The sequence below is a fragment of the Dioscorea cayenensis genome, chromosome 10 (assembly GCF_009730915.1).
Source record: "Dioscorea cayenensis subsp. rotundata cultivar TDr96_F1 chromosome 10, TDr96_F1_v2_PseudoChromosome.rev07_lg8_w22 25.fasta, whole genome shotgun sequence".
Lineage (NCBI taxonomy): Eukaryota > Viridiplantae > Streptophyta > Magnoliopsida > Dioscoreales > Dioscoreaceae > Dioscorea > Dioscorea cayenensis.
The window spans coordinates 16170119-16181692 of NC_052480.1; the positions used below are offsets into that span (position 1 = coordinate 16170119).

Sequence of the window (11574 nt, forward strand, 5' to 3'; positions counted from 1 at the left end):
AGCTCTAGGGATTCCAAGTGATAAACGTTATTCCTATGTATAGACCTAACCCTTTGGTCCAGGTGAAAGATCCCTAGCCACAATTAAGCCCTAGGTGCTAAAATCACTTCAGCGCTTCACTACATTGCACTCGCAACTAAGCCCCAACGAAAGTTATCCCTTAGCCCATTCACTCTACTATGGCCCCAAAGAAATCCTGGAATGTGGAGAAAGGATAGATCACACCGGAGGAGAAAGGGGACGCTCCGCTACCTCTCGACTCATCCTCTTAATCCTCTCCAATCTAGCTTTGTCTAACTCTCGTGGTGTGTCACTCAGTCACAAGAGTTACCAACAAGAACTCTCAACCCTAGTGTCATTCTAGGGGACTATTCATACAATCAAGTCTCCAAGATTTGAACTCACAATAAACATCAATTAATTGAAAGCATAATAAAGAGATTCAATGAAACAAATACATCCTAGGGTTCACAAATCTAAGTAACCACTAGCGGGTTTAGCTCTCCATGTAGCTAGATACAATCAATGAAATCGAATGTAAAAACAAAGCATCCATAGAAAACCCCCTCATTAGTCATGGTGATGGTCTTGTGGAGAGTCCTCTACTCGTCACAAGGGTCCCTTTGTCCGGCCTAGAATACACCTCGCCGAATCGGTGCTGACGAAAGCTCTCCCACTAACTTTCTTCCAAACGGCGTGCGATGTCGGAGCCGTAGAACCTCCCAAAACCCTATCCGGTACCCTCTCTCACGTTATGGAAAAGATGGTGAAAAGAATGCTGAAATCGGGGCTGAAATCAGCTTTTAAAGGGCTGGAATCGGAAATCCACACACCCATGTGGGCGCCCCTGAGGATTTTTCACACGGGCGTGTGGAATTTCCACACGCCCATGTGGATTCTGTGTTTTCATGTGTTCTTGGCCGGCTGTAAACAGTGCTACTGCAGTATTTTTTCTATAGTGTTTTCTACAATACCCTGCTACAATACCGTCCTAAACTACTTCCGAATCCATACTTTCATCGAGGTAATGCAAACGAGCAAACATTTATGTCGTGGATCGCCTTACTTCTTTAATAACGGATATGTTGGTGGAGATCTTGTTCTATATGCTCTAGCCAGAATGCTTGAATGTGACTACCCTTGTGCACCTCGAAATAGTTGTGCTAACTCGAGTACGAGGAGGTTGGCACACATTCCTGCATCTAGAACTCGACCTATGTCTTCGCGTTTGAACCTTAGCAAGATTTGCTCCAAATTAGTGCATTACGACCCACATTGGCTTCTTTCTCTCATAATCGGCCTCACAACTCTATCTGCATGAAAGTAACATAAATACACCCATATAACCATTAAAACCCGAGAAAAGTAATGCTCATCACAAGGAAAGAACACTTCGTATTCTTATCGCACAAGCACTTATAAATATCCCATATACTATGACCTGTAAAACAATGTCATCTTACGAAAGACATACTAGTCTTAATTTATTTTCATTCACATGAAAATAATCAACTAGTGACATTTAGAATATTGTTCCAGTTTATGCTCCAAGGCTTTAATATCCAAATCATGTATTTCATAACTTGAGCAGAACCAATATTCAAGGATGTTTTATCTTATTACTATATGATAAGTGCTTGAGTAGACATATTTTTATATATGTTTTACATGCATTGAGCATCATTTTCACCATGGTTTATGTCTCATATTGTCTATTTGGTGTTCTTTTATGCATATAGGTTGTGAATGCCTTGAAGAGTAAAAAGGAAGCAAAGATAGGCTATAAAGACACAATGTTCGTAGTTCTTGTTCAATTGAAGGATCAAGACACGAGAGCAGTTCATAAACGTGGAGATGTGTGCCAACTTCCAAGAAGATTCAAGTCAATTCACTAGTTGGAAGGGCACAAAGGTAGCCACATCTTCATGTTCTTTCTCTTTGTGAAGATTGCAAGACCTCTCAAAGATATGTCGATAAAGAAAAGTTTTATAGCATACCACATGGACGTGTGCCCGGACATGTGGCCTCAAGTGAAGAGTGTTAGGACCGCGTTTTGTGAAAAGTATTGTAGCAAAATTACTGTTCACGTGGAAATTCCTGCAGCCCACGCGAGCGCATGGAAAATCCACATGGGCGCATGGGGACACGTGACAGACGCGGTGTATGGCCTAGAAATAGCCGTTTTGCCCTATTATTTCTCATCTTTTGTGCGGCTTTTGAGGGGTGAGACGGCTAGGGTTTGGAGAGGAGGTCTTTATGGCTTTGGAGGCGCTTCGTCACCAACTTTGATCGATTCCTCCTCTGTCATAGCATCAAGGAAGCCACCAGTGAACCTAGCTTTGGAGTGCATCCTTCAAGACGTCGAAGCTCTCCATCAAGGCCATCAGTTCATATATAAGTGGTTTTATTTCTATGGTTTTAATGTACTTTCATTCATTGATGGTGTGTTTTGTATGTTGCTCTGTGGAGAGCTAAACCCTAGATGGTATTTGGGCTTGTTAACCCTAGGATTCTCATCTTTTGTGGATTTTCTTAGTGTTTCTATTTAATCCGAGTTTGATTAAGATTTAATATTGATTGTCTAATGCTTGCTTGCCTTATTGATCTTTTGGTTATTTGGTTTGCATGATTTGTTACCTTGGTGAGGGAGAGGTCTCCATTAGGGTTAGAATCTCAAGATTGAAGAGGGTTGAGAGGGCGAGTCATGAGATAGTGAGCATCCCCTTTCCCCTCGGATTGGTGTATTCTATCTCCGTTCTCTAAGCTCTATACAACCATATTTGGTGTGAGGCGTGAGATTGAGAGATTTCTCCGCCAGAACCTTGTAGGGGTTTAGGATGCTTCGCCAGGAATTAGGGTTGGATCAATCTTTAGAAATCAGATACACCTCTTGGAATCCCTAGAGTGCTTTGCGGTCATATGTGGTGTGAGGTGTTGAGATTGAGCGATTTCTTCACCGGAACCTCATAAGGGACTACTATCGGTGATCGGGAGGCCGGATCCATTTATATTTGGATATCCATGACTTAACTTACTCTTCATAGAAACACTTTGCTTATCAGATACCTAATACCTAAATCCTAGGGGGAGCATTGCCCGAATACCCCACTTTTCCTAATTGAGATCTCCATCTATTTAACCCTTGCATATTTGTCTCCGGTATTCATTTCTGCACACATTAGATCACCATACCTTTCCATTTATTATTAGGTTAGAAAGCAGAGAAGAAGTTAGTACTAGTAGCCATGTTCCCTATGGATTCGACTATCCACTCACCGGGGTAATTATTACTTCGACACCCGTGCACTTGCTGTTTACACGCATATTCGGACGTGTCACTATACATAGAAGTAATAATAATAGATAAAATTATGCCTTATAATAATTATAAAATAATAAGAATTCATACAATATATTGGGGCTAGGGCTTACACTAACACTCTTAAGGGCTACGCCACTGGAGAATAAATCCCCCTGAACAAAAGATGTCTCAAAACCCTAATTCTATAACTTAAAAAGGACTTTTTGAACTTAACACTGTCTGAGCACTGTCTTGCTAAAACAGTGCTCATCTTGGAACTTCTGGGTGAAAACAGCTAAGTGTCTTCTAGAACTAATGATGGGGAGTGCATAATCGTGCTCCCCCCCCCCATGCTCAGCTTGAGCACACCGATGAAAGGAACATGAAGACCGTGCTTTCTCTTATAGCACAAGCAACTCCCATCCAGAGATAATAAGGAGGAGAAAGCACACTCGTGCTTTGCCCGTACTTTACCTGATGAGCCCTAAAAGCCTATACCAAAGACAACATACCCAGAACAACATCATTTATAAACAAAAAAGTCCTCAAAGATGAGAAAAAGATTGCACTGGAGGTATGTAAAATATGACATTAAATGCAATCATTAGTGTGACTACCCTATACCCTTCTGATAAATGAAAATTGCGATGTATCTCCCATAGGTTGGCATACACACCTATGTAGATTTTTTAAGCCTATGTGACAATCCCTTTAGCTTACATAAGAACTCCAAAAGTGCTTCACACCACCATCTTTGCTTCTTTTTTTTCCAAAATAAGTGTCACACACCATAGCTGCACCGAAAAACACAATACACACATCATAAGAAAACATATTTGATAAAAGCCATGTTTGATTCACATAAAATACCATAGTAAAATATGTATAAACAAGTACTTATCAACCACATTTATCAAAAACTATAAACTCAGATTCCATTATAGATCATTTTATTACTATTTTTTTAGATGATTTTCATGATACAACTGCTCCTCTTAGTGTGAACACATAATTAATACATGATTTGGAATTTTTCATATTAGAAATCTAATTAGTATCACTGTATTCCCTTCTAACTGCTGAATATTTGATATAGGATATCCGTAAGTACAACTAAACCTTAAGTAACTTAATACCCTCCAAATTCCTTTCCATTGATTAGTTCCAATATTACTTGTGTATTTACTTAGCCTACTAACTATGTAAGCTATGCCTGGTATTGTACAACTTATTAAGTACATTAAACTCCTTATCGCTCTAAAATCTTTAAGTAGTGAGATATTTTCACCGTTATTCGTAGATATGTGCAGATTCACATCAAACAGTGTTCTGCTTATACTAGAATCATTTTTCTAAATGTTCCAAGGATTTTGTCCTTATAATGCGACTGACTAAGAATGAGACCATATAATGTTCTTATAATTTTGATAACCAAAACAACAACATCTAATTAATCCCATATCTTTCATGTTAAACCATGAATTTAACATATTTTTGGTAGATTTGATTAATTTATCATTGCTACCAATAATTTGCATAGCGTCAACATATAGACATTAAATAACATATCCATTTTCAATCTCTTTGGCATACACTTATTTGTCGCACTCATAGATTTAAATCCATTTGGTAACATGGTGCTATCAATCTTTTCATGTTATTACTTTTGAACTTGTTTTAAGCCATATAGAGACTTTACCAATCTATAGACTTTCTTCCCTTGTCATGGAGTACCCAAACCTTTAGGTTGCTCCATGTAAATTTCTCCATCTAAATCTCAAATGAGAAAGAAATGCTATTTTTACATCCATTTGATGTATTTCAAGACCTCTCAATGTAGTGATTGCTATTACCATTCAATAGAATTTATTCTCATCACAGGAGAATATGTATCATAATAATATTGGCTTGCTTACTACTTATAGCCTTTAATTACAAACCTAACCTTATACTTGTCAATAATTCCATTAATTTAATTTGTTCTAATTTTCTTTAAGATTGTTAGAAAATTTAGGTGGAATATGATTAACTAGTAAATTCAAATTTAAAAAAAAATTATAAGTATATGAGAAATTCGATATTATAGACACGGTGAGATAAAATGATTGAGACAAGGTTTGTGTATCACATGGTTCCATTTAAGCAGATTCACCACAATCCGGTGCTTGAGTTTGAACTAGCATTTACTTCCTAGGTTATAACATTTCTTAAATGTAAGGCACTACCACTTTGTAACTCTAGCAAACTGAATTATGAAAGCTTTATCACACTAAACCTAGGGCTTCTAAAAGGAATTGGGAGAAAGAATAGAAGAGAAAGTGAAAAACAACTTAACTTAGAGTTATAGAAAATACTCTTTATATAGGTTTATAGAATGAGAATTAAAAACTATTAAAATTTCAAAATTAATTTATAGAATTTAAAAAGTTTAAAACCTTTTCAAATTTCAAATTTCCGAATTAATTAGTTTATATATTATTTATTTATTTATTTATTTATTTATTTTGGAGTTCGAAGAATAGTTGAATTTTCCAAATACCAAAATTAATTGGAATTCTTAAGAGTATAAACTCCTTCAAATTCCGGAATCCCTATTCATATTTTCATTTTTCAACTCTTTAATTTTCATTCACTATTAATTTTTTTCAATAAATGTAATCAATACGCAAATCAATATTAACGTATACATTAATAGCATATAATAACCAGAATTTAGAAGAATAAAACTTAAGATATAACCCATGATACAGAACACACATTACATTGATTGTATATATAAAAACATTAAATTATTTTGAAACTCAAAATTAACTTCAATTCTATAAACTAATACAACAAGAAGTTTGGTAATCTATGCTTATTGTACTATATTTTCTTGATTTTATTTATTTATTTATTTATTTTTTGGAATGGGCAATGTTAATTGAAATGCTAGTTGTATATACAAATGTTCTTGGAGCTACTAATTATATATTTAGATTGCTTCATATATGGGTGTTTTTTTTTTAAATTATATATTATGGATGATAGTTGTACTCAAATATTTGTATTTTTTTTTCTGACATCAGCTTTACTTTTGTATGCTTTTAAAAAACTGAGACCAACCTAATTTTAAGAACATGAGAAATTGCAGTTATTTCAATATTGAGAATACAAATTTTATTCGGGCTATTAATTATATATTGAAATTACTTTATATATTGGTAGCCTTTTGAAATTATAGATTATAGATGATAGTTGTAGTCAATTTTTTTTTTTGCCATCATAATTTTTTATGCTGGAATAGTCCTTTAGCTTGAATTTTTTTTTTCTTTTTTTAGGCTTAAATTTACTAAGCTTTTTTCTTTTTAGGATGAACGAAGAAAATATAAAGGATTTGAGGATTAATCATGCAAACTATGTTATCGTACTCTCTATCATAACAATAATTTTATCAGAAATAGAAGAAACATTACAAGTTTACAATCATCTTTTTTTAGAGATATAATAATTACTACATGCTATTAACCTAATTAGTGTTCAATATGCAGACCAACCTCAGATATCTATCCATTATAAGAAATCCAAAATTATCTTAATTTATTCCTCTCTTATCAAGGTAAGTATATTTCTTGAAATTGCAATAATTATTTCCCAATTTAGAGTATAAATGATATTAGAAGCTATTATTTGAGTAAAGAAAGATGAGTTTCAGATGAAGAAAGATCAAGCACAGACCAAGTTTGCTATCTTGGTTGTACAGTTCCAACAAATATGGAGTAACTCAATTTCTTGCCCTTAGTGGTCAATGATAAGTGCTTGTGTATAACTGATATGAAGTATTCTTTTCTTACATTGAGCATTACTTTTCTCAGATTTTATCGCTTATTCGTGTGTGTGTATGTTTATATAAATAATATAACGCATGTCCTAATAAAATTCGATGTCCTAATGGAAACCAAATTCCAATTTAATTTAAATTCTAATATATCCTAATCGTAGATATATTTAGAATTAAAATTTAAATGTCCTAATCCTGATCTTAATTGATTATTTGATTGTCTTGGACTAGGATGTAAATTCCAAGTTAAATACAAAATGCAAATTACAAAGTTGCCCCTTGAGAGCATATCTCAAGGCAAAAATTGTTATTATTACAAGATTACCCCACGAGAACCCCTATCTTGAGGCAATCTCAAATCTTGGATAGCCCAAACACACATCTCGAGGCAATCCTAAATTTTTATGTGACATGAGAACAGATCTCGAGGTAATGTGAGAAGGTGCAAATCTTAGGATACCTAAACACACATCCCGAGAGCAAATCGATTTTTTTATTTTTCATTATAATAATAATAATAATAAATTAAAAAAAGTTGATTAAAAAATTAATTAATAAGAAATTTTTAAATTCAATTTTTAAAAGTTTCTTAATTAAAAGTTTTTATATTCGAATTTTTAAAGTTTCTTAAATTAAAATAAAAATAAAATAAATAAAATTAAAATTAATTCAAATTTTTTTAAAGTCTCATGATTTGGTGTGATTTGATGGGATCAGAACGGCGCAAATTTTATAAAATAATAAAGATAAATAATATATAAATATATATATATATATATAATAATAATAATAATAATAATAATAATAAAAATAAAAGAAGTAAAAAAAAAGGGAAAAAAAAAAAAAAAGGAGGTACGAACCAAAATTTATATATATATTTAAATAAAAAATATATAATAATAAAAAAATAAAAAAAAAATTAAAATTTTTTTTTTAAATTTCGAATTTAAAATTAAAATATATATATATATATAGATAATTTTAAGTTTAAATTTAAAGTTATCATCTGTTGTGATGTCTCGGGATCTCTCGGGATAAAGATAAGGGTGAGGTTTTAAATACGGGAAAGATTTGGAAAAAGGAAGGAGGAAGGAGTTTGGAGAAAATTCAGAGAAAAAAAGAAGAGGAGAAAAGGATCAAAAAGTGGAAAGAATTGGGAAGAAAAAAGAAGACAAAGGAGAAGGGTATATCTCTCTTCCTCTCTATCTCTCTTCTTCTCTCCCCGTATTCTTAGATACATATAGATACATAAAAGAGATTTTTGCTCGCTACGGCTGCACGTCGCGTTGTCGCCATTCATCACCAAGACATGCTTGATGGTCGAAATAATGCCGCTAAGCATGTCACTCGCTGCCGCTTGTTGTCGCCGCTATCCGCCGTCGTGTCCGCCATCGACGCCACTGCACGTCGCCGTTGCCGCTATTCATCACCGAGACATGCTTGATGGCTGAAATAATGCCGCCAAGCATGTCACTGCCGCCGCTTGTTGTCGTTGCTATCTGCTGTTGTGTCCGCCATTGACGCCACCGCCGCCATCGCCGCCGAAAAAAGAATTACTGAGGAAGCCGACGCCAGTCCCCGAAGGCACCAGGAGGACCCAGCGCAAGAGGCATTACTACCCGCAGAGAGAGAGAGACCATTTGCTTCTAGTTTCTCTCTCATCCAAGTCCCTGCTCGTGGTGCTTCTGATCGTCGCCTATCAACCGCCTCCATCCTTAATTTTAAATCATCTCGCGTTCTTCATTGTTGCTGCGGTCATTACTTCCCTAGACTCCTCGCCTTCCCTGATCCCTGCTTCTGATGACAAGGTCTTGGTTTCAGTTGAGGTCTGTTGAGAATGTCCTCATCGCCGTGGAAAGAATGCTGGAAAAGTGGAGTTTAAACTATGCTGAGGATCCTTCCTGCAGATGAAGCTTTCCTTCTGTACAGCACAGATGAGTCTATTGATAATCATAAAGTTCTGTTATGCTTAGTGAAGTGGATCCTGGTGAAAAATAAATGGAAATGATATGCTTTCTAGCTTTAATGAGTAGGTTTTACCTGCTAGAGAATTTAATGAAATGTGAGAGGGTTTAATTTATGAAACTAGTTTCAAACAGTAATTACTGCAGTATGCTGCTAGTGCTCTTTTGTTTATTGAGCGAGGTGTAGATCCTTGCCTTGTTTACTGGAATCGGATCATCCTATTGCATGGGCCTCCTGGAATTGGGAAGACTTCTTTATGTAAAGCATTGGCTCAGAAGCTCTATATACATTTTATTTTAAGTCAAGATATTCTATGTGCCAATCGGTAGAGGTTATTGCTCATTCCTCGTTCAGCAAATGGTTTTCTGAAAAGTGGAAAATTGGTTGCTAAAGGTTCAGAATCTTCAGACTCAATTCGGGTTGTTAATGCTTTGTTTACTCAGATGGGCAGACCAGAATCATGGCCAAATGTTATTATCAAATATAACTGCAGCAATAGATATTGCTTTTATTGACTGGGCAGATATCAAGGCTTATGTTGGTCCACCCACCCTTCAAGCACGATATGAGATACTAAGGTCATGCCTATGAGAACTTTTATGTGCTGGAATCTTAGCACATACACCGGGAAACGATCATCCATTTCTAAACTATTCATCCTCAAAAGAAAAGCTGCATATCTCAAAGCAAGAAACAGAAGGATCATGCCATTTCTTCAGATTACTGTGCATCAAGCTGCAGAAGCAAGCAAGGGATTAAGTGGAAGAACTTTGAGAAGGCTGCCTTTCTTAGCTCATGCAAATGTTGCAAACCCTTACAATTGTGGTCTTTGTGGTTTCCTTCACACACTAATAGAGACTACACAAAAAAGAAAAAAAAAAGAAAAAAAGAAAAGTTCTCAGAGTTGCACTCTAAAAAATAATAATAATAATAAAAATAAAAAAATAATACTATTTGATCAAAACACGTTGCATACGCGTCACCCTACTATAAAAAACACATGCAAATTTACATGCGTGTTTAAAAAATATATATAAAAATAAATAAATCAAATAAATCAAATAAATAATAATAATGAAAAGGAGGCCTACCATAAAAAGATAACATGTGTTAATAATATAAATAAAATAATAAAAATAAAAATGATGAGGCGATGCGATGAAAAGTTACAAGAAATCATGCAAGTAAAAAATATATAAATAAAAATTAAAAAATGCATACGTGCATATATAGAATAAATAAAAGAATGAGAAAATATGCCTACGTGCATGAAAGCAAAAAAATAATAACAATAATAATAATAGCAAAAAAAATAAAAAAATATAAAATGAATAAAAGAATGCCCTACGATGCATGAGATGAGAAATAGTATGGAATATAATGGGCCCACATTTCTTTTTTAAAAATGGAAAGTGATGAATGAATATTTACCAACATTATATCATACTATGCATGCATGCAAAAATTGTTTTTGTATTAAAAAAAATATGGGTCATACGTGATTAGTAAAGATGGATGTTGGTGATGTTGAAAAGATGATGACTACAATGATACGAATTATAAAGACTATGGGATGTGTAGCAATAAAAAAAAAAGGGGTTCGGCCAATACCGATGGCACTTACCAGAGCAGCAACAAAATTACTTGGTCGGGTATAGTAACAAGAATGTTCAATTCACTGGCAGTAGTAATTCTTTTTCTTAGATATACGAAAGATGGAGACGATATATATAAGGCCGTAATTAGAAAGACTTTTCAAAATGATGGAAGGACATGCAATGTGGTGACAAAACATAGGCAGTGGCGAATCTCAAGGCAATAACGAGATCTAAAATTGACAACAAGGCATAGGCAGCGGCGTGCAACGCAGTAGCGTGTAATGCAGCGAGCGTGATGATAAATTTGATATATATATATATATATATATATATATATATATATATAAGTGATGTAATAAATATGTTTATATAATAAAATAACAAGATTTATCATTCGCAAATCTTCTTGCTCTTACTCGTACCTTTTGCCCTTAATCGGAGGTTCCTAAGATTTCTAATCTAGGGTAATTAATAATAGAGGCTTGCTTCTATTAGGAATGGAAGAACCCACAAAACAAATATGACATTTTGTGCTCGATATATTATTCCGTGTGTCCCTTTTCATGACGCCGATGCGATTTTCGATCCCACAAATTCGCCGCGCCAGTGGGGACAACCATTCTCCTCCCATCTTTGAGGCAAAAAGTACAAGTAAAGGCATTGTTCCTACATCCTATGAAAGATATCTTAACTCATGTGCTCTTTTGTTTTGCAGGAAAGCGTAAGAACAAATGGCACTCACTCAACCACATCACTGGAAGTCCAAAAAGCTCACAATTTTCCTTGGCGAAGGAACTGAGGTGCAACCGCCCAATTACATTCAACACCTGTGAGTCAGCAGGAGCCGAGCCCACCGCACCACATCCAGTCGGTGCATCTATAAGGAGACC

At 34.8% G+C, this 11574-nt stretch overlaps 1 pseudogene; it reads left to right on the forward strand.

Annotated features, from left to right (window-relative positions):
* The first annotated feature begins 8921 nt into the window (after positions 1 to 8921).
* Positions 8922 to 11574, forward strand: part of LOC120270322 — a 7244-nt pseudogene continuing 4591 nt past the window's right edge.